Here is a 24,852-nt window from a genome sequence, read left to right on the forward strand (position 1 = left end):
AAAAGGAGAATCTGTAGATCCTAGAAAGGGTCCATTTAACCTTAAAATAAGCAGTTTCAAAATTGGATTTGATTCAGTGCTTCTCAAAACTCCATGTGTGAAGATCCCTGGAGAGTGTTATGGCCCTATTATTTGGTGTTTGAGAACTCTATATGATAATTTACAATTTTCCTTTTATACTATTATAATTCTAAACATTGACATATGCATATTATAAATCATATGGTTGAATACTTTGCAAATGGGCAAAGCTATGAGATTTCTAAGCCAGCTTTTGTGACTATTCTAGTAATTACCTATAGGGATGACAGTGCTGAACCTTTAATTCAATGTTTCTCAAGCCAGGGACCAAGGACCACAGGAGGCACATTAAAGGTCCACATAATTTTATTTTATATTTTTGCTTTTAAAGGAGTAAAAGCATAACACTTAGCCAATCCAACACTGTCTCAGTAGACTTAGTTCTAAGAAAGGAGATGAGAAGAAAGAAAAGGGAGTATTTTTGATTGGCAGAAACCAATGCAATTTTATTCAAATACCTTGGATTATTCCTGAAAATACACATTACATTCTGTAAAGTGATATGGGCCTAAGTATTATGATTTTCCTTCACACTATTTGTTTATATATGTATATATATGTATATATATATGTATGTATGTATACATATATATATGTATGTGTGTGTATTTACATATGAATATGGATTCAAGCTGTCATAAACATATCTTACATGATTATTTGCCTTGATATTTGGAAAATACTCCATATAGAACTTTGGGCATCATCAAATCATCTGGATCTCCCTGATGAAAAGTGTTCTTAATTCCCTGCTGCACCTGGTGGGGGGGCACTATTCTAATTGGCCTCACAATATACCCAAGGGTTAAATTAATTTATGTGAACCTCACAGCTGGACAGCTGCCCAGACTATATACTAGCAGCTGTTTGACACAATAAACCAAGAATCAGATTTTCTTGCAGCAAAAATAAATTTTTAACAGCATCGCCCATTTCCGCAGAGGCAGAATACAAGATATGATTTCTGTATGAGATGATTGTGATAGAAGCCTCCTCGGAGGAAGGGTGTCATTTTCTAAGTCAAGGCTCTGTCCTGCCACATTATTTAAGCACAACATGACATGGAAATACATTTAATAGGATTTGGCTACAGGCAAAAAGTCTGAAAAAAGGTACAGGGATTCGAAGAATTTGCTGCTGAGTTATGCATGAATTCAGAATTTACTAGAATTGAAGTCCTTTAGACAATCTTTGGCTCATAACAAAAAACAATAAAATTCCTCTCAAATGTAACCAGTACTAGTACACTCATTATAATAGCCATCATATTCCCAGAACAAAGGAGAAGATCAAAAATGCAACTTTAAATTTAATTCACTATTCAACTCCACTGAAATGATTTTTCTTCAGCACAGGTTTAAATAACTGGCACTTCATCAGAATCTTTGCAATTACCTATTTATTAGTAATCACAGGAAGCTGTAGCATTTGCTCAGGTGCATTACATATCTATCATTTTACAACAATATTGCAAGGGAGGTAATATGTTCTCATCACCTTTGATTCAAGTGTTTGGAATATAATGTGGGAGTGAGTCATCTCACACCACTCATAAAAGGGAAACCTGTTTGAGAATGGGAAACAATACAGAAAGGGCCCAGATCCCTGCAAACCCTTATGGAGCAGAGCCCCCATCCCAGCTGTAGCCAACTACTCCAGGACTATTATATGAGATAGAGAAATACACTCTACTTTAAGTCACCATTGTTTGATGTCTCTTTTGCATATGTATGGGTCAATCACCTATAGTCCAACTAATGTGGATCCCACACAAAATTGCAACATAGGTCACTTAGAAAAGAGCGAAATTATTTTCAGGCCAAGAAAACAGAAGTACCAGTACCAGTAGAACTATTGGGTATCTTCTGGGAAGATAAAGAAAAGGCATAAAACTCCCATTGTTTAATTATCATAAGATCCAAGAGAAAATATAAAGTATAGCTAAGGAGGCAAAGGATACAGGAAAGCAAAGCTCATCACTGAATCCTGAACCTGTTGTACAATGCAAAAGATAGGCTGGGTATGAAAGAATGTTTTCAGGAAGAAAGATAATTCCAGACACATGTGAGGCACAAAGAAAATATTTATAGAATTTATAGACATTGTGGCCTTTTGACAAAAAAAAAACCCATTATGTGTTTAATATTAGTCATTTAGGCCAGTGGTCAGCAAAAATTTTACTAAAGGGTCAGATAATATTTTATGCTTTTTGGCCAAGGGGCAAAATCAAGTATATTATGTAGTTACTCACATTAACCATTTAAAAGTGTTAAAACCACAACACAAACAAATAGAAAGATATTCCAAGCTTATGGATTGGAAGAACAAATATTATTAAAATGACCATACTACCAAAAGCGATCTACACATTTAATGCGATTCCTACCCTAATGCCAAGCATTTTTCATAGAACTAGACCAAAAATACTAAAATTTGTACAGGACCACAAAGGACCCTGAATAGCCAAAATAATCTCGAAAAAGAAAAACAAAACTAAAGGTATCACAATTTTAAATTTCAACTTACACTACAAACCTGTAGGAATCAAAACAGGATGGTCCTGGCATAAAAATAGACACGTAGATCAATGTAGCAGGATAGAAAGTCCAGAAAATAAACCCCACAATTATATAGTCAAGTAATGAAAAAAAATCTTTTCATGTTTATTTATTTTTGATAGAGACAGAGACAGAGTGTGAGCAGGGACACACAGAATCCGAAGCAGGCTCCAGGCTCTGAGCTGCCAACACAGAGCCCAACGTGGGGCTCAAGCTCACAAACCGTGAGACCATGACCCGAGTCGAAGTGATTGATCCACTCAGGCACCCCTATAATCAATTAATGTTTGACAAAAGAGGCAAGAATATGCAATGGGAAAAAGGCAGTCTCTTCAACAAATGGTTCTGGGAAAACTGGACAGCTGTATGTAAAAGAATGAAACTGGACCATTCTTATACCATACACAAAAATAAACTCAAAATGGATTAAAGACCTAAATGTGAGACCTGAAACCATTAAATCCTAGAAAAGAACACAGGCAGGAATTTCTCTGACTTTGACTGTAGCAACAGTTTTCTAGATATGCTTCCTAAGGCAAGGGAAATAAAAGCAAAAATAAACTACTGGGACTACATCATAATAAAATGCTTCTGTGCAGTGAAGGAAACAATCAACAAAACTAAAAAGCAACCTACTGAATGAAGGAGGATATTTGAAAATGACATGTCTGATAAAAGGTGAGTACCCAAAAATATAGAAAGAACTGATACAACTCAATACCCAAAAAAGAAATAATCCAATTAAAAATGGGCAGAAGACATGAACAGATATTCCTCCAAAGAAGACATACAGATGAGCAAAAGACAGATGAAAAAATGCTCAACATCACTCATCATCAGGGAAATGCAAATCAAAACTATAATGCAACATCACCTTATAGCTGTCAGAATGGCTAAAATAAACACAAGAAATAACAGGTGTTAGAGAGGTTGTAGACAAAAAGGAACCCTTGTGCACTGTTGGTGGGAATGCAAACTGGTACAGCCACTGTAGAAAACAGTATGGAGTTTCTTCAAAAAGTTAAAAATAGAACTATCCTACAAGCTAATAATCACACTACTGGGTATTTACCCAAAGAATACAGAAACACTGACTCAAAAAAATATATGCACCCCTGTTTATGGCAGCTTTATTTACAATAGCCAAATTATGGAAGCAGCCCAAGTGTCCATAGAGAGATGAATGAATGTACACGTATGTATATATATAGAGAGAGATAGATGTGGTATGTATGTGCACACACACATACACACACAATGGAATATTATTCGACTATAAAAAGGATGAAATCTTGCCATTTGCAATGACATGGATGGAACTACTACTACCATAATGTTAAGTGAAATAAGTCAGTCAGAGAAAGACAAATCCCACATGATTTCATGCATATGTGGAATTTAAGAAACAAAGCTAACATACAAAGGAAAAGGAGAGAGAGGCAAACCAAGAAAAAGACTGTTAACCTTAGAGAACAAACTGATGGTTTCCAGAGGGGAGGTGTGTGGGGGATGGGTGAAATCAGTGTTAGGGATTAAAGAGCACACTTAGCATGATGAGCACTGAGTACAGAATTGTTGAATCACTATATTATCCACCTGAACCTAATATAACACTGTATATTAACTATATTAGAGTTAAAATTAAAAAAAAAACCTTAATTTAAAAAACATTAAAAGCACTCTAAGCTTGAGCCACATACCAGATTTGGTCTTCAAGCTGTTTGTCCACTCCTGATTTAGACGAAAGGAGCAACAGAATACTATGGATTTACACTGAGTAAAAAAATCTGAAGTCAAAATAATTAAAAATGAATATGCGGTAAATCAACTTTTGATGGGTTCTCATTTATTGGAAGTTCAAATTCCTTCATGTGACTTTTCACAAAATGACCCCAGGCTGCCTTGCTGATCTCATGTATAGATCCAGTTGACATACTACTTCTTCTGTGTAGCCTTTTCTAGATTCTACCCCTCTCACACGCTCTAAGTCAATATCACTCTTCTTGTTCTGTGATATACTTTGTTCATGCCTCTCTTATATATTTTTCTTCTGTACTAGGCATGACGATTTCACACATCTTTCTTTCCAGAGTATAAGCAGGGACAAGGTTTTTCTTCAGCACTGTGGACAGTGTGAACTCCACAGCTAAACTCATTAAAAATAAGACTGTTGGGGTCCTTAGGTGGCTCAGTCAGTTAAGTGTCTGACTTTGGCTCAGCTGTTATCCCATAGTTTGTGAGTTTGAGCCCTGCGTCAGGCTCTGTGCTGACTGCTCAGAGCCTGAAGCCTTCTTCCAATTCTGTGTCCCCCTCTCTCTCTGCCCCTCCCCTGCTCATGCTCTCTCTCTCCCCCTCAGAAATAAAATAAACATTAAAAAAAATTAAAAATGATTCTGTTAATTGAGAGCCTTTTTTGTGTGAGGCACTAGTTAAGCTCTTGCATTCATTATCTTATTTAATCCCATAAGTCCCATCACAGATAAGCTATAACTTCCTCATTTTACATATAAAAGGCCCAGAAAAATTAAATAAACTGCTCATGGCTTCATAACCAGGAAAGTGACAAAGCTTGGACTCAAACCCAGTTCTGATGGACACCCAAGTGTTATGTAGTCTCATCAATTATTGAATAAGCAAAGGAAATTTGTAACTTGAATTAGGCTAATGTCATTCCCTGATGAGGCATCTCTAGGATGTTTTAATTTTTTTTTTTTTTTTAACGGGAATGATTTGTAGTTATCATATGTATTCAGAGGTAGAAAGAACCTAAGAGATCAACAGGTCCAGCTTATTTTCAGATAGTAAAATAGTAGCTAGGACAAAACGCTTAGTTAAAAATATATATTTATTTTGAGAGAGGGAGGGAGGGAGGGAGAGAGAAAGAGAGAGAAAGAGAAAGTGAGTGGGGGAGGGGCAGAGAGCGAAGGAGAGACCGAATCCCAAGCAGACTCCACAGTGTCAATTCAGAGCCCAATGTGGGGCTCAACTCATAAACCAGGAGATCATGACCTGAGCCAAAATCAAGAGTCAGACATTCAACTGAGCCACCCCAGGTGCTCCAGAAAGCACTTACCTTTAACCTAAGATCAAACAAATTAAACCCCTACTTCCTGCCTAGTCTAGGACTTTTTGGGTCATGTTTTGACCTTTCTGGCACTTTCAGAAGATTTTCCCCTAGAGTCAATTTCAATCCACATCACTAAATGGGCAGATTCCATGTTAATCTTCAGAATGAATGTTGAAAATGTGGTCTTTACAATGAGTTAAAATTGAGTTTGGTTCTTCCAATTGCATGGACATTCATAAAGTAAATAATATTGCCTTTGGCTTCATTCTGAAATAATAGAGTAGGTTTGATGATTCTCTTCAGGACCCTTCTTACCTGATGCCACTGGACTTATGCTTAATGTAGGATTTATCACAGTGCATTATAACTGGCTATTTAGTAATCTGTCTCTCACATTTGATGCTGAGCGCCCCAAGAACACAGACCACATTTAAAAAAATTTTTTTTAAACATTTATTTATTTTTGAGAAACAGAGAGACAGAGCATGAATAGGGGAAGGGCAGAGACAGAGGGAGACACAATCCAAAGCAGGCTCCAGGCTCTGAGCTGTCAGCACAGAGCCCAACGTGGGGCTTGAACTCATGGAGTGTGAGATCATGACCTGAGCCAAAGTCGGAAGCTCAACCAACTGAGCCACCCAGGTGCTCTGGACCACATTTTTATCCCTACTGCCTGGCACAGTTTTATCACAGAATTGGTGAATATCTGTGAAGATTTATTGACTTGCTGAATTGCAACTGAACCTAAGATATGTGATGAAGGAAGATCAGCAGAGAGGTTCATCTTCTGGTGTGTGTGTGTGTGTGTGTGTGTGTGTGTGTGTGTGTGCGTGTGTGTGTGTGTATGTGTTATCTGGAAGTTCCTTAAGTCATCATTGCATAATTCCCTGTTCCAAAAGATTTCCCTTGAAAAGTTGTTAGAAAATGCCTGTGAGTGAGACTTTGGCAGTTTTTTTCTTAAGCCTGAAAATATTAGGAAAATCCAGGTGGTCAAATTCAGTGTAATCAGTGTTTTTCATGGAACATTGTAGATGGATGAATGCAGGCTGATTATACAGTAAATATTTAATTTTAGATTCTGATTATTTTATATTGACATTTCAGAGCAGTAAATATTTTTATGCTGGATTCAGCCTACACCATGAAAATAACTCCCTCAATGGCACAGTCTACACATGTAATTGTATAATTTAATACTTTCATTTAAAACATTTCTACTTTTAAATATCTTTTAGATGTGAAAAAAGTAATTTCTTATCTAAGAAGGCTCAACCTTGGACTCTCTGGGTCATGGAGTAATTAGTATTTCACTAGGAAAATGGAAGGCTCACTTTTCTGAAAATGACTATTTTGATTTGGGTATTTTCCATTCTACGAAGCCACTCAAACCCTCAATGGTAATAGTCACGAAAGAGTTAAAAGAGAAACCTTCAGAGAGAGACATTAACTGGGTAGCTTTTGCTTTTGCTAGAAAAGGGTGGCTTCAGACATTTACTGTTAGGAACAAGAACAACCCTACAGGATTGTTGAGGAAATGCTTGTTGAGTGGGCAAGTGTTTGGAAAGAAACAGCCAAGAAGATTTTTTAAATTATGTGTGTTTTGGGGGTGGGGGATGTGTTAAAAACCATCTGGTTTCTATAAACTTGTAAGTAATTCTATCTCAAGTATTTATGAGCATTTTACAGAAGACATTTGAAGAACTCTTCCCCATTACCAGTCTAGCACATCTCCTAATTTCTAGCAGTTGTAAAAGACCCAAGAAGAGATATTGTGAGATACTATCATCGGCATTTTATAGATGAGCAAATTGGTGACCAGAGAGGCTGGGGGACTGACTCAAATGTCACAACTAGTAAGAGTTATAAAAAACAAAACAAAACAAAACAAAACAAAACAAAACTCTTTTCCCTTACTTTGAGTTTTCTTTGGGAGCTTCACTAGTGTTTCTTCTAGCTTCTTTACTTAATCTATTCCCAGAGAGGTGAGATATCCTACCTAATAGGTAAGTAGTTGAAGTGTAACTAGTCATGCTCTGCTCATCCCCACTTTCTTCCTCCTCTTTTAGGAGTTGTCTGTCTTGCAGAAGACATGAGTTCTCTACTGTTCCACCATGCCATACCTGGTCCAGAGGTCAACCTAATTCTGGGATTCCACCAGGGGGTCTGCCTGACTAGTAGAATAAAGCCACATCCTACAACCTGTCTTTGACCATTAATATGGATGATATTTTGGCCTCTATATATATTCCTTTTTTTAGTTTTTATTTCAATTATAGTTAGCATGTAGTATAATATTAGTTTCAGGTGTACAATATAGTGATTCAATACTTCCATACAACACCGAGTGCTCATCACAAGTGTACTCCTTAATCCCATCACCTATTTCACACACACACACACACACACACACACACACACACACACACACACACTTAAGCTCAGAACTCAGCAGAGAAGAGGGTTGCTATTTATGTGCCCTCCCCCTTGGGGACTCCAAAAGTAACTACCAGGGTCAAGATTCAAATTCTTCAAAGCTCATGCTCTCAAATCACTACTCTGGTGGCAGCAACAGCAGCAATTATCTAATAATCCACAGGCTCCCCTACATTTTCCAGCCTTTCTTGTTGTTACTTTGGGGTCCTGTTACAACTTTTGGCTAATGGCCTGTGACAAAAATGATGTGTGTTATTTTTGCGTAGCAATGGTTAAAAACTGCTGCACCTTTTCATTGCAATGCATGCTTCGATGGTGGCACCACCCTCGCCCTATAGGAAGTAAGATGCTCAGAGAGCCTGGATCCCTAAGTGGCCACATGGAGCAGCTATGTTCCCTAATCACATTAGGGTTAGTCACTGTAAGAAAAACAAATCTTTGCTATGTCCATCTCCCATCCAGAGATTTGGGAGTTACTTAGTTTCAGCAGCATAGCATAGTCAAGCCTAAATAATATACCTCACAAGGAAGTGACTAAGGAAATGAAGGCCAATGTAGACACGGACCAAGTGAATACAAGGCACAGCACAGCAAACCTGGAACCTCTTCAGAGTCACGATAAAACAACAGTGTTGGCCCAATCTTTTTTTTTTTTTTTTTCCAAGTAGGCCGACGTGGGGCTTGTATGCAGAACCCTGAGATCAAGACCGGAACTGAGATCAACCGTTGGGCACTTAACCCACTGAGCCACCCAGGTGCCCCAGCCTAATCATTTCTTAATGAGGGCTTTCATAATACATTAGCTAATTTGATACATCTTACTCCCCCACTAAACTCTAATCTCTTTGAGGACAAAGATGATACCATAGCCATCTCTATGTCCTCAGTGCCCAGCACAGTACCAGCGGCCTGTCAAATTGTCAGTATATGGCTCTTAAGCAGAAGCAGAATGAAGCACTGGTAATGAATACAGTTATTATGCTTTTGTATTATTTGTAATTATCATTAGCATAAATTATACATCTATTCAGCATAAATGTATACATACATTTATGTTTAAGTTAACTATTTAGTAAACTGAATATAGTTCATTATATAATAATCAGCCTTTTATTTTAAACAGGCATTTGTATTTCAGAGGTCAGGCCCGTCAAGGCAATTAATCCATAGTGCCCAAGGGAAGGGGAGAAATAAAAGCTTTGTGGTTTGAAGATTATTCACAAAAATATCTCAAGACTCAAGGGGAGGGAGAGAGAAATGTGGAGCTGAAAGAGACAGACAGCCAAGCCAGTAGTAGAGTAGCACCCAGAGGTGGAGACCATGGCTTTAGGAAGTAATAATTCTGAGCACAAAGGGCTAAGTAAGAACTGAAGCCAGGGTTACCACTCAGGCATCCAGGGTGGAATAGGCATTTGAAGAGTGGAGTGGAGTTTGCATTAAGACAATCCAGTGAATACAGCATAAGAGCCAGGGAGATACTGTTAGAGCATGGAGAAGCAGTGTGGACATATGATAAAGGAGGAGTAGAGCTGTTAACCATGCTGAAGACCACCCACAAGGCAATCAGGAAAACCTGCTTCAACAGGCAGACAAGGGAGCCCTTACCTGTTAGGGAGAGAAGAACTTCTATTGGCCACATTTAATAGCCAGGGTTCTTGGGCAGTCGGGGAACAGACAGGGGTGATGGAATCCCAAGAGAGTAATGCTGGCTTTCATACCACCTAGAGGAAGCAGGGTGGCTTTATTTCAAATTGAACGAATGAAAAAGGTGATAGCTTTTATATGCCAAAGTTTTGGAGCAATTCATTCCTGCTACATTTTTAAGGAATTATCCTAGGCTCAGGGGTGGATTACAGGGAAACATTTGGCAAGGTCCTTGTCCTCAAGAATCCAACCAGCTCAATGGGAAACAAAGAGGTATCCGGAAAAAAAAAAGCTACTGGCATAGTAATCCTTTATGCCAATGAAAAATTCCTAAATCCTCAGCTTGGTGGCCTTTACTATTATGAATGATACGCCCCAAACCACATCTCTTATATTTTCTACCATGAACCTTACTCTTATCCACTCCAATTTCTGGTGAAAAGTGGTGAGAAAAATCAGTGAGAAGTGATCCCCAAATATGCCATGTCTTTTAACAGACTTGAATTGCTGTTTGCTCTGCTTGAAATGCCTTTGTTTGCCCAAGACATCCCCACTCAACCCACAAGATCTAGTTGTGATGTCTCTCCCTTGATATTTTTCTGATTCTCTCAAGGGAACTTGAGAGATACAGAGAGAGATACAAAGAATATGAGTTCAGTAATACTAATATTCTTTGTATCTCTCTCTGTCAGTGCCATGGCCTGAACTGTGACCCCTAAAAATTCATATATTGGAGCCCTAGCCCCCCAGTGTGACTGCTACAGGAACTACAAGAAGATAACAAAGATTCAAGGGGGTCATAAGAAGAATTAGTGGCCTTCCAAGAGTCACCGGAGAGCTCCATGTGAGACACAGCGAGAAGGCGGCCATCAGCAAGCCAGGAAAGGGGCGGTCACCAGAATGCAACCTTGTTGACAGCTTGCTACTGGACTTCCAGTTTCCAGAACTGTGAGGAAAAAATCTGTTGTTTAAGCCACCCAGTCTGTGGTATTTTGTTATGGCAGCCCAAGCAGACAAAGATGGTTCCTGTGTCTCTTTTCCTACATTATGTCCTTCGGTGACCCTAAACTCTGGAATAGGCATCATTTCCCTTCTTCCACAAAGAGGAGACTAGAGCTCGGAGAGGTGAAAGAATGTGCCCGTAGGCATACAGTGGAGATCTGGCCCTGGGTTTGTGTGATTGGAAGGCCGGTACTCTTTCTAACCCACATCCCGACCTCCCGGGCCTTCCTCTGGACTGCAGCCACAGTACCTGGCACACTCCTAGAGGACAGCAGTCCTTACCACACGGTAATGATGTGTTTTCCCTGCTAAACAGTACAAAAAATGTTTTGTTTTTTGTTTTTACCTGAGAGAATCTGAACAACCAAAATGATAGACAATTAGAATGAATAAGAGGTACTCACGTTCACTGTTACAGAAACCAGAGCATGGGGGAAATCCTTTGAGCTAGGAAGGCTATGCTTTCAGCCAAGAAAAGAAATATGTACTGAGTATTCACTCTTTGCCAGGGACTGTTAGTGACTGGGAGCAAAAAGATAAGAGATCATACTGGCCCTTGAGGAACTCACAGCTGAGCAGAAAAAAGACATTAAATGTTAATTTTCTGTACATATGTCATCTGATTGGGATCTGGTTGGATATATAGGAGTCAGCCTTGGCTAAACACTGAAATCAGCTAGGAAACGTTAGAAAACGCTGATGCCTGGAACTCAATTCCAGAGATTTTTATTTAAGTCGTCTAGGGTAATGTCTGGTTATCAAGAGTCTTAAAAAGCGTTCTTAGTGATTCTGATATATAGCCAAGGTTGAAAATCAGTGGACTAGGAACCTAGAAGGAGGAGGGGGGTTCCAGGTTTAGCAGAGAGAAGGAGAGAGGGAGAGGGAGGAGAGCAAGGGCAAAGCAGAGGCACAAATAAGTAACATCCACTGCCACTCTGCATTTAGTAGCATTTAACAAGTGCCCATATTGTGAGAAGCATTGCAGAGAACCTATTAATACAATTCAGAGAGCGTGCATTAAGAGCTAAAACAAACAACACAAAAAATCGAATACCACTGTTTATTTAGTAAATGTCTTTCAAGGGGCTGTAAGTAGTAGGAAGACATTATCTTAATAAGCTCCCATCATCTCTGCCAGGTAGGGGGCAGGTTAGGCTTGTATTAAATGATGCCATATTGAAGTACATTCTTTGCTTGAATCAGAAACAAATGTAATATAAACTATGGGGACCAGCTATGCACTTAACATCATAAGAGGCATAACTCAGCATAGGAGAGGAATGTCCCTAGAGATGAGACCTCAGGGGACAGGCTGGGAGAAAAGGCCCGAAGGGAGGCTAAAGGGTATCGTTGAAGGGAAAACAGAAACAATGAAGTAGTAATAATACTTTATTACTATTACTATTATTCAGCCTTACAATGCCAAGCATCTTGCTTTGTTTTGCATGTATTATCTGTAGTGTTCATCCTGTGTGAAGCAGGTGTCCCTACTTTAGACAGGAAGAACACAGGGAAATTAAGCAATTTGCCTGGAAACAAACAACTTTCAAAGTTAGGGTTTGAATCTAGGTCTGATCTGAAGGAGACTGTATAGCCATTTCTCTTAATTTTAGGCATTCTTGTAAGGGATGATGAAGTGGGGAGATAAATTAATGAGAACAAAGTAAAAAAAAAAGATTTCCCTCTATGTCTTGAAATTAGAACAGGTTTTGTAGGTGGTTGAGGGAGACTACTTTGAGAATGAGTAGGCAGCTGATAGCTAAAGATGTCTATTAACTGTTGAATGGTCTGCAGACTTCAGAGCAAGAGCTATGGAAGGGGTCACAGGTGGAAGCACAGGGGAGGTGCTTCATCATCTTTCACCATCCCAAGAGTACCATTGATAGTCTTTAGGCCAGGGCCAGGGGATTGGAAGAGGGAGAGAAGCGAGTGGTTGCCTTGCATTAACCACTGAATTAATAATGTTAAAGTTTGTGTTTTGATTTAACTTCTTCATCTAATATGATGCTAACAGAAGTTGTGAGCCATGTTTTGGATTCAGCACACACACATACCTGTTAGTAGTTTAGGACACCATATATATTGCCATATATACAAAAATAAGTGGGAGAGTCAGAAAATTTTCAACCTAAGACTTTGGAAATAACAACAAGACACAGAGTTTCTGGGGTAAGCCCAATATTATCCCACTCCTTCGCTTTTCAAGTTTAACATACTATTTATTGTGCACTCACCATGGGCCAAGCATTGTGGTGTCTTAAAAACATCATCTAATTTAGACAATACAATAACCACATGAGGTTGGTGCTGTTGCTAGCTCTCATTTACTGATGAAGAAATGGAAGCTTCAAGAGGTAAAACGGCTCAAGGATACACAGCTAGTAAATGGCTAAGTGAGGGATTAGAACCCAGTTCCTTCCTAACTCTATGTCCTTAGCCAGTATGCTATGATGGAATTGGCAATATGGTAAGTTCCATTTCTCCATGGGCATTTGCAGTCTGATGGGCTTTCATTTTCTGCAAATTCAGTGTGAGAAAATCGCATCTGATGGCAGCTACAAAAACAAATGTTGGCTATATAATTAGATTAAGGTCTAGGACAGGAAAGAAAAGAATTTCAGGTGTCAGCAGTGGCTAGTTCCAGACTGGGGTACTATGCTTTAGCTTTGAGCCTGCATTTTTAAAGGGATGGTATACTAGTTTCCTATAGCTGTTGTAGTAAATGACCACAAACTCAGTGAGTTAAAACCACCCAAATGTATTTCACAGTTCTGCAGGTCAAGTCTGACATAGGTCTCATTGGGCTAAGAGCATATCATGAGGGCTTGATTCCTTTCTAGGTCTCCAGGGGGGAATCAGTTTCCTTGTCTCCTCCAGCATCTAGAGGCCAGCCACATTTTGTGGCTTGTGTCTTTCATCCTCTTTCTTCTTGAGTCCTTCTGCCAGTACATCCTTCCATCACTCCAATGATCTGCTTCCAACATATCTCTGTGACTCATGCCTCCCTCTTCCACTTCAGAGGATTCTTATCATTACATTGGGCTAAGAATTATCTCACTATGTTAAAGTCGGCTGATTAGCAACCTTAATTCTATCTTGAACCTATATTCTCCCTTGCCGTGTAAGGTATCATATTCACAGGTTCTGGGGCCTAGGACATGGACATCCTGGGTGGGGGTTGCTGTTATTTTGACTGCCACAGATCTTTACAAACTAGATGACAAACCAGAGAATACCTAGGGAAGTAAGAAGGTGTGTGAAAACAATGTTATGGTACAGAAAGCAATGAGAAGTCATGAAAAGCACTACTCCTCTGCCTCCTTTCTACCCCCAGTCTCACTTTCCACACTCATTTTAACCATTTTTTTCAGGGCAGGACGAGGAGGTATTTCTACCAGTTACCTCCTTATCTCTAAATTGAATGCTTGTCAAGTCCCTAACTGTTGTCTGTCTTTACTCACATTAGTTTTCTAGGTCTGCCATAACAAAGTACCAGGACACTGGATGGCTTGCTGTAACAGAAACCATCTCATATTCTGGAGGCTGGAAGCCCAAAATCAAGATATCAGCAGGACCATGATCCCTCTGAAACTTGTAAGAGAGAATCTTTCCTTGCCTCTTGCTGGCTCCTGGTGATTTACAGGCATTCCCTGGTGTTCACTGACTGGCACCTACATAACTCTAATCTCTGCCTTTGGCATCACATGGCATTCTCCCTGGTTTCTTCATAAGGCTGTTTTCTCATAAGAACAGTGCTATTGGATTAGGAGACCACTCTACTCCAGTATGACCTCATCTTAACTAATTACAGCTGCAATAGACATATTTCCAAATAAGGTCACATTCTGAGGTATGGAGGATTAGGACTGCACAACATATTGTGGTGGGGCAGGGGAACATACTTCAATTCACAACACTATTGTTTACAGATTTCTACGTGGCCAATGAGGATATGAGGGAAAGTAGATGGAGTAAATGGGAGTCTTTATTAAACAAACAAATAAATGGAGAGGCATCTGTTTCAAGATGGCAAAGAGAAAACTTGGATTGATCTCTTTTCCCTCTTAATAAGAAGAAATAAGGGTATAAATACAAAACTATGTCAAACATAGAAAGGGAACCATCAGTAGGTGAGAGATTTCATAAAGTCTCTGAAACCAGAGAGGATGGAAGCTGATTAGTGATGAATGAAGACAGTCTAGGTGCACTGCTAAATTCCTGAGTTTCCATATTTAGAAAAGCCAGTGTGATAGAAGATGTGGACTGAGATGTGAGGTGAAAAACAGGGATACTGATGAGAGTCTTATAAATGGAAAAATGAGCCCTGTACCCTAGTGCACTAAATAGCCAGCAGACAGACATCTGCCCCAGTCAGGCCCTTGCTCGGTTATCTCACCAACACCCATTGGCCACATCCATCTCCTCAGAGCCCTTAACTGGCTTCCTAATGTCTTATTCTGAAACAGAAGGAGCCAACCAAGAATGATTAGATACCTGAGGAACACTAACAACAATAAAAGGAACCATCATTATATATAGCCACAGAAATATTCAGGAACCAGAAGACAGTGTTCTAAAAAATCTCATTAAAATATTTGAGAAGATATCAAAACCATAAAGCAAAATATGCCCTTTAAAAAAAAAAAGGTAAAAATGGGGCACCTGGGTGGCTCAGTCATTTAAGTGTCTGACTCTTGATTTTGGCTCAGGTCATGATCTTACAGTTCATGAGTTCAAGCCTCACATTGGGCTCTATGCTGATAGTGCCAGCCTGCTTGGGATTCTCTCTCCCTTTCCCTTTCTGTCCCTCCCCCAAATACACAGACACACACACACACACACACACACACACTCACTCTCTCTCTCTCTCTCTCTCTCTCTCTCTCTCTGTCTCTCTCTCTCTGTCTCTCTCAAAATAAATAAACTTAAAATAAGGTAAAAATAAGAACTTTTGGAAATTAAAATATGCCTTCCAATAAAACAATACAAGAAAAGGAAAATGTAGAGTAGATTAAGACAATAAAGTTAGGGGTACCTGGGTGGCTCAGTTGGTTAAGCGCCTGACTCTTGATTTTGGCTCAGATCATGACCTTGCTGTTTGTGAGTTCAGTCCCACATCGGGCTCTGTGCTGACAGCAGACCTGTTTGGGATTCATTCTCTCTCTCTCTCTCTCTCTCTCTCTCTCTCTCTGCCCCTCTCCAACTTATGTTCTCTCTCTCTCTCTTTAAAAATAAACTTAAATTTTTTTAAAAGCAAGCAAAGGAAATATGGTTAAAACCAAAATATTCTGAAGAAAAATGAGTTCTAATTTTTTAAATGAGACTTATTTTAAAATTCTTCCCTAGCTAATTAAAACTGAAGGTAGACTCAGAACAGCTAAGGAATCAGGGAGTTCATCTGGCTTTCTTGAGAAGATCTCTTGCAAAATAAGTTAGTAAGCCAAGAAAGAAAATGACCTGGGACCCAAATAACAGAATATATGACTCAAGGAAGTCATAGGATGACAGTTGGAAGATGAGAAAGTCCAGATTGGCTTAGATGCCTGGGCCCCAGAAAGGAGGCCACCGGGTAAAAAACAAATGTAAGGAGAGGGAGAGGAGGTGATGGGGTTCAAAAGATTAAATAATATCATCTAGAACTTGGGAAATGTTGGTGCCTAAGAAAGGCAATTGGTTGAGTGCAAAAGGAGATTCCGTTTAAACCTGATGCTTCAGTTTTTTCTTCTCTGAGTGATGCAAGGACTGAGACATAGAATTTGAAGTAAAGGAGGTCTAATCTGGACAAAATACTGTCTCCACTGTGAACACTACTACACAATGATGATAATTCAAGTTCCATGATTCATTTTTAGGTTTGGGATAAAACTACCAATAACTCACTGAAGGCTTAGTCATCATTGCAGGACAGAAAACAGATGCTATCAATTTTGGATGTAGGGGAGAAATGTGGGTGGAAGGGTGAGCTTAGCAAAGGCGTCATCTTATAAAACCGGGAGTTGAGGTAGACTGGCTATGATGGATAGTGGGACAATAAACAGATGTGAATTGGGCTGTGAGAAGAGAGGCCGACCCAAGAAGGAACTGATAGTGTATACTAGAAGGAGTGGGTCTAAGAAACGGACAAAATCCTTCTCTGGTCACTGTAGGAATGCACAGACAATATAGAGACAACACTTAAGACCATCACAGGCACTGCTTATTTAGGCTCATAGAGGTACCTCCAGAAAGACACTCCCTCCCAAGAAAATAACAGAGTTAGAACTAGTTACCTCTGGAGAGTGGGGCTATGGGAAGGAGGGATGCAGGGACTGTTGCTTTACATTATAAGCCTCTCTGTCTTTAGGGTTTTTTTCAATGATGTGCAAGTGTTATTTTAATAAGACAAAAATATACTAAAATGTGTTTATTTTGGAAAATTTTAAGAATTTCTACAAGTATCAGAAAAGTGTAATGAATCCTCATTATCCAGCATCAACAATATACGTGGCCAAACCTGTTTCTTCTATAACCTCACCCATTTCTCCCTCCATATGATTTTGAAGCAAACCCTACACATCATATTATTGCATCCCTAAATATTTCAGTATGTGTAATATATATAATAATCATACAATACAATAATAATACAAAATATAAAAATAATATAATACAAAAAATAATAGTACAATATGAAAATTGTTTTTTAAACTTCAGCATACACTGTTATCATCCCTTAAAAAAAATTCCTTAATACCAACAAATATACAGCAAATGCTCAACTTACCATTATCTCCTAAAAATTTTTAAAAACAATTTTAATGTGTGTATCATTTTTTCTTTTCAAATAAATAAAAGGCTCTTGCAGAAGAAGAGAGGGCAATTTGGTCTATATGATGGCAGAGAACAGAACTAGAGAAGTTTTCAGAAAAATATAAGGAAGAACTTTCCAATTAGGAAAACTTGGAATGTGCTGCCTTGGGAGGTCATAAATCTGTGTCCTCTAAAAAGGAAAATGAGGCCTGGATGACCAAATGTCTTAGGAGGGAAATTTCCTCCCCCCCCCAATGGTCCCTAATAATGCTACATTCTTTAACTCTAAAGACATTTGAATTTATAGAGACATTGACTTTATAGTTCTTATACCCAAGAACTATTTATTCTGTGAGCACAATTTTAGACTGTATACTCAGAAATCTTTTTTTCCCCTCCCCATTCTTCTGTTCTGTATTTCATAGGCTCAACTGTTTTCCAAGGCTCTGCATTGTCTTGAGAAGCCCTAACTTCCATCCAAACTGTAAATCATTTGAGGTCAGAGTTCTTATCCGTTGCATTGTTGAATCTACTCCCTGCCCCGGCCCACCGCCCAACTGGGCACATAGTGGATGACTGTTTTAAACCTGGTTCTCCAGAGAACGGACTTAAGACCCCAGATGTCTGCAAGCAGGGGCTCTAACAGGGATTTCTCTCTGAAACCATATCTATAACAGAAATGGCAAGTAGGAGGGTACAGAGGGACAAGTTTAACTGTGATGCATTGGAAGAGAAACCTCAGCTGGGGTTGGGATGACTCTTCATAATTGTCTCAAATCCTGAAAAGGGGTTGGGCCATTGTGCCCCACCCTCATCAACCAGTTATTGAATACAAGCTACTTCTTGGGGCACAGAATTAACACTGGGCAAAACAATTCCCTTGTGCCAAGGGAAGTACCTAAAGAGGGACTCAACTATGACATTCCCAGCACCTGGGGGACTATGCATGGTTCAGCCCTAATGGTGGGCTCTGGGCAGAGTACCCTCACAATGCCCAATTGGTGTTTGTCTAAGTGAACTGTTTAGCCAGAACCCTTGCCTGTCTGTCACTGTCCTCCAGGCAGTCTGCACTTGAGCATGATCTTTTCATCCTTCTTAGAACATGTTAATGGGGTTCAGAGTGGGCCGCTCCAGAATGTGCCAGTTTGGCCTGAGGATCATTTCAAGCTGAAGAAAATCAAGACCTAACAGATTTAAGAAAAACGTTTAACATCCTCCTTAACTTCCTAAAAGAATTTAGATAAGGAGCCTGTAGCAGAAAGAGAGCTATACTTTTTATATTAAAAAGACTTCTTCAAAGGACATGGCAAACATTCGTTTATCAAACATTTGCTCTTCCCACCTTCCTGTGCACTGTTTTCCTCTCCTTTGAAATCCCAGACCCCTACCCCTTTCTTCTTACCTCAGGATATCATATAAACCTCAATTACCTGACTGTTGGGATGTACTTACATACTGTAATTAAATTTGTTTTCCTCTTGTTAATCTGTCTTATGTTAAGTTAATTATTAGATTAGCCAAAGAACCCAGAAGGGGAGAAAGAAAAAAAAAAATCCTCCCCTACAAGGTTATGGCTTCCTTTTACCTTCTTTAGGTGTTTATATACTTTATGATAACTGACTGGCATGCCTTTTCTTTCTTTTCAGCCTAGATTTTCCAGGGCACAATTTCTGGTCTTGAATCCTGAATTCTCTGGCTAGTTTATCATCATGGTATTACATGTCTTCTTTGGAGATACTTTATAAAGTCTTACAAATTCATGTGGTATATACAAATAGTAATAATAAAAGTTGAAGAAGTCCCTGCTCGCATTTTGAATCCCTCAATAAAAAGTCACCTTCTCTGTGAAATGTGCCACTATTCTTCACTGGCAGAACTAACATCTGCCAACTGTAGTATTTATATGCCATAGGTGATTATCCTGTAATGAGGCTGTCTTTCTCACTGGGCTGCAAATCCCTTAACTTACTTGTTCATTTGCTTCCTCTATGCCTAGCATGGTTCCTAGCATATGAAGATGTCCAATAGAGGTTCTAGCACTTGAATGAATGAATGAATGAATGAATGAATGAATGAATGAATCAAAATCTGGAATCTTTCTTATGGCACGAATTCAGTTATTTCTACCATTTCTCTGACATTTCATAATTGTTGCTAATATGGTTCACAAGCAGAACTAGGAAGTAAACACCAGGATAATAAGCCTGCCTTGTGTGAAGTTCACCAAATCAGCACAGTAAGCTCATGTTTTAAACAAAAAAAAGGGGGGGGGAGGGACAATTGCTGCTAAAGCTCTCGCACAATCAATTTTAATTAGCATTGCTCATTGTAAGAAATGATAAGGTATCAGTCATTGTAATTGCCAGTGTTGACAATTAGTTAAGTCATTAACATCTCAAGACCTAAGATAATACAGACTTACAGAATTTTAAAGATTTGGAGGAAAGGTAGAATGGAGTTAGGAATTTCCTTCAGTTTTGCACCGGCTCAACAAACATAGCCTGTAAATGATAACTTTCTAGTTTCCTTGGGACGCTGGAGATACCAAAGAACGGCCACTGACCTGTCCTCCTTCCTTATTACCCACACTGCCACCAGGGAAATTTTTATAAAAATGCAAGTCTCAGTGTGTCACTCACATACCTCCAGGTTTCCCCCAGTGGCCACAGGAAAGAAATCAATCCCCTTAGCATTGGATTCAAAGCTCTTGGATTTCTAGCTACATCTCTTACATGCTCCTCCATCCTCTTTGTGTTCCCCTCTCACCTACCTAGAGGTTACTCCTCTTAAGCACTTTGGTCTTTGGTGCCTCTGTGACTCTGCACAGACAGATCTCCTGGTCTTAAATACTTTACCTCCCCACTTGTTTTTTTGCCTGACAAATTTTCCCTCTTAAGATGTAATTCAAATGATTTCTGTCTTCAGGAAAAACAACTTACTCCTTTGTGCTCTCTATGAATGATTTTTTTTTTTGTTTTTTTGGGGGGGGGGTCTCCATGTACTGCTTACCATGTTATCATTATAGATGCTAATTTATTTATGTTTTCAATGAGCTTACGTCTTCTGGGTGTTCTTAATATTTAGCTCAATGCCTGGTAAATAGTAAACCTGCAACAACTTTTTTGAATAAGCAAATCAATGGATAGATGAAGAAATAAGTGACTGAAAAATGAACAGGGTAATGAATGAATGAATGAATGAATGAATGAAGATATTCATCAGCATGTAGCTCCCTTAGCAAAGATGTCCAGGCGATCTGGACATCTTTGGCATTTGGAGCTTCTCCTTCTCCTCCCTAATTTCAGAAGAGACTGTGGTATCTTCAAAATTCTAATTTAGTGCCTACATTAGTTTATGATCTAAATTCGATTCACTAAATATGACAACAATACAAATTGACATTCATTTAGCGCTTTCCATGTTCTCAGTAGTAAGTTCTTTACTTGTAATAATGCCTTAGGATTTTATAATATCTTGAAATGAAGGCTAATATTGAAATAAGGGCTATCTTTATTATTTCTACTTTATAATTAAGCAACTGAGATGACAACTTTAGAACGTTGCCCTAAATCATTCTACTAGAAAATGGCTTTCTCCAGGATTACTTTTACAGACCCCAATAAGAGAAGACTCATCACACTGAACTGGTGAATACCCATTTTGTGAATAAACTTGATGTCCCCAAACTGGTCTGCCCATACATAATCAAGAAACCTTAGGGTGGAATATCGGGATGAAGAGGATACATAACAAAATGGAGAGACATTTCATAGAAGTGATGCTAATTTAAAAACAAATTCAAAGAGGGGGACAAATGAGTGAAAGTTATGAAAAAAAAGTCTAATGTAAAATTCAAAGATAGCATTTTAATGGTATTATTGTCCTCTCCCCATCATTTTTCTGCTCTCCTCCCTTCCTGAATTTCTCCTCTTCCTTTTCTAACTTGTTGCCAGCATCCCCCCTGTAGGGGAGGAAATAATTTTACTCTACTATACAAAGTTCTTATAGCTGGACTAACAATCCCATTGACACGAGACAGATTAACAGGAGAAAACCAAATTTAATTTTTTAGATGTAAGGAATCTACATAGACATGAGCTCCCAAAGTCAGTCAGGCAAAATTAGGTATACATGTCATCCTGAACTAAGGAGAAGGAAGTAAGGGTCTGAGACTTTAAAGGGAAGGAATGCAATTCACAGAAAAATGAAAAAGATTGAATTTTGGTGAACAAATGTTTTCTGGGACATTCAGAACCAACTGGACATAGAGAGGAATTTGATCCAATAGGTTTTTCTAGGTTCCTCCTTGTCTACCATGTCTAGTTTATATTCTAATGCAGTGATGTATGGTTATAGCTCTCTTCCTGGAGCAGGTCCTCTATCTAAATTATTTTAGGTAGTGGAAAGTGAGGGTGAGGCCAAAGTTTCTTCCTGGTCTTTTGTGCCTCGATTGTTTTCATCTGGGTACAAACTGTATGCCAAGTGGCCCATTTGGGGGCTGCCTGACTTTGGCCTCTATAGTAGTCCATCAATCTCCCACCTAATTTGACTTCTTCTCCTTTGCCTGTTAGATACAGTCTTCCTTACTCTGTCCTCACATACATTACCTGAATTCAGATCTTCCCAGTCTCTCAACTGGTTCCATGACTTCATGACTCCAGTTTAATATTCTTAACTTGTGCTCCTAGTCTCCATTATGTTATTTTCTCAAATAAAATGCTAATACTGCTACTAACCCAAAAAATGATAACTTTGGCTACAGTCATTGTATGTTTCCCATTCTACCAGGACAGAGAACAAATTCCTTCCCTTGGAGTATAAATCTATCTCCAACCTAGTAGTAGTACTACCTACTTCACTTTGCTTATTTCCAGCTACTCCATCCCTCTCATCTTTTACTAAACATGCTATAGATATTTATAACCCTATTCCTTTTGCTTATACAAAGGTAAGTATCCTTTAATCTTTCTTTAATGTCTATTTATTTTTGAGAGAGGGATAGAGTGTGAGTAGAGGAGGGGCACAGAGAGAGGGAGAGAGAGAGGGAGAGAGAGAGAGAAACCCAAGCAGGCTCTGCGCTGTCAGCTCAGAGCCTGATGCGATACGGGGCTCAAACTCACGAACCGTGAGATCATGACCTGGGCCAAAGTTGGCTGCTTAACCAACTGAGCCACTCAGGCACCCCCTTTTATCTTTTAAGGCATAATTAAAAAGTTACAGCTTCTCCAGGAAGTCACTTCCTGAAAGTCATCCAAATTCTCATGTTCCCCTTTAATACTTTACATCTATCTCTATGTTAGCACACATTGAATGGCTTTACTTTCTTCATTACATTCTTATTAAACAATAATCTGAGCTCCTTGAGGATATAGACCATGTTTTGGTCATTTCTGTATCATTAGAACCAAGAGCAATGCTTGGCACACAGAAGACTTTTAATAATATTTTTGAATTTGTTTTAACAAGTCAGATAATTTCTTATAAAATTCTAGCTTCTTCTAGAAAACAGGAAGATTTGTCAGGAATAGACCTGAATTCCTAAGCTACAGAAGAGATTCCATAAGGGCTAAGCACTCTCTAGTTTGTTGTAGTCCCCACCAACCCCTCTTGTAGAATTCCAGCTAGCTGCAGTCATTTAAGTTACCCACCCTGGATCTGAAGGCCTTTTGTGTGGTAATACACATTGCAGCATTGGAGATAGGAGGTGAACTAAATTTTAGTTATGATATATTCCAAACTTGAGGTGCTACGATTCTGAGTACTATTCTCAAATAAATAAAAACACTCAGATCAGCAAAGGAAGCTGGACAACTCCAGTTTTGCTTCCTTTTTAAACCAGAAGAATTCAAGACCTATTTATTCTTTCGAAAAAGTCTGTTAAAATACAAGTTGATGAGAACTCATTGTGGTGAAAGAGACAACTCAAGAAAAGCAATGCAGACTCTATTCCTGTGTTGATCAATATGTAATTTGGTACATATCTAACAAAGAAAGCAGAATTTGAAAACTAGAACAATTCTAATAGTCTCTAATTGCATTATGCAAATGTTTCCAACAGATCTATTAGTCTATTGAACTTACTATTTACCAGTTGGTGTGACTCTTAAATGCCCTCTTTGGAAACGTCTTTTTTTCCTCTTATCTTTCCTTGTTTCCTTCCTTCCTCCCTTCCTCCCTTCCTACCTTCTTTCATTCCTTCGTTTTCTTTCTTTCTCTCTTTTCTTTCCTCTTTCTCCTTCTCCTCCTTCTCCTCCTTCTCCTCCTTCTCTTTCTCTTTCCCTTTCCCTTTCCCTTTCTCTTTCTCTTTCTCTTTCTCTTTCTCTTTCTCTTTCTCTTTCTCTTTCTCTTTCTCTTTCTCTTTCTCTCTCTCTCTCTCTCTCTCTCTCTCTCTCTCTCTCTCTCTCTCTTTCTCTTTCTCTTTCTCTTTCTCTTTCTCTTTCTCTTTCTCTTTCTAAATATCTAGAATTTCTAGATTCCAAATTGAAGGCCTGGGAACTAGTCCTGATTTGTTCAAAGCCCTGATTTGAACAATGAGGGCTAGACTTGGTGATCTGGCTATAACATGAAATTTGGCTATAAGATTTGTCTTCCCACTGAGTTCCAGAGCAGAATTGGCTTATCTGATTGGTTGGACCACTTTCTTGCTCCCTTACCACTCTATGTATAGATGTTTGAAGATGTATGTATGCTCAATACAAAAGGGTGACTTTCCTCTTTATAGCCAAATATATAGGCGACTGGGAATGGAAAATCTGAACTGTTTAATGTGGTATTATACAAATAGCACTAAATTATAAGAGGAGAGTGGTCACAAGTTGTGGCCTATCATCTTTATATTATCCATAGTCATTTACATAGTATTTTGTTCACAGTGGTACTAAAACAATGTATTGCATAAATGCCTGCTCTAAGACCAAACTAACCTTCCATTCCGAGCAGTTAAGTGGTTTGCCTTCTGGTTATACCTCCAATTATTTGATGGTAACAATGTAAGGATAACTGCTTACATACTTTTAAATAAAATAACGTTAGGGAAGCATTTTGGGACCTAAAATGAATAGAAAAGATAAGGTTTCATAGTTGACTTCCAACATCCTCACAATTGGAGACTCCTTCCTATGCTATTATAATTTGTGATTTTACCTCTTCATAGAATTTCTCACTCTTTGCATGGCATTGGAGCTTTTTGTAAACATATCTGTCTACCCAAATAGGTTATGAATTCCCAGAGAGTAAAGAATAAATTTGATTAAGTCTTTTGGCTCTATGTCTAACTTA

General features: G+C 38.8%; 1 protein-coding gene across 17 annotated transcripts in view; it reads right to left on the reverse strand.

The window, feature by feature from the left end:
* DAB1 (DAB adaptor protein 1) overlaps positions 1-24,852 on the reverse strand; it is a 1,138,205-nt gene that overhangs the window by 622,059 nt on the left and 491,294 nt on the right. The window contains exon 4 of one of the 17 annotated variants that reach the window (XM_045035913.1): positions 9,745-9,860. The exons of the other annotated variants lie outside the window; for them this stretch is intronic. The gene's annotated coding sequence lies outside the window, so the exon portion shown is untranslated. The remainder of the gene's footprint in view (positions 1-9,744; positions 9,861-24,852) is intronic. 17 annotated transcript variants of the gene reach the window in all.

Source organism: Felis catus, chromosome C1 (genome assembly GCF_018350175.1).
Source record: "Felis catus isolate Fca126 chromosome C1, F.catus_Fca126_mat1.0, whole genome shotgun sequence".
Classification (NCBI taxonomy): domain Eukaryota; kingdom Metazoa; phylum Chordata; class Mammalia; order Carnivora; family Felidae; genus Felis; species Felis catus.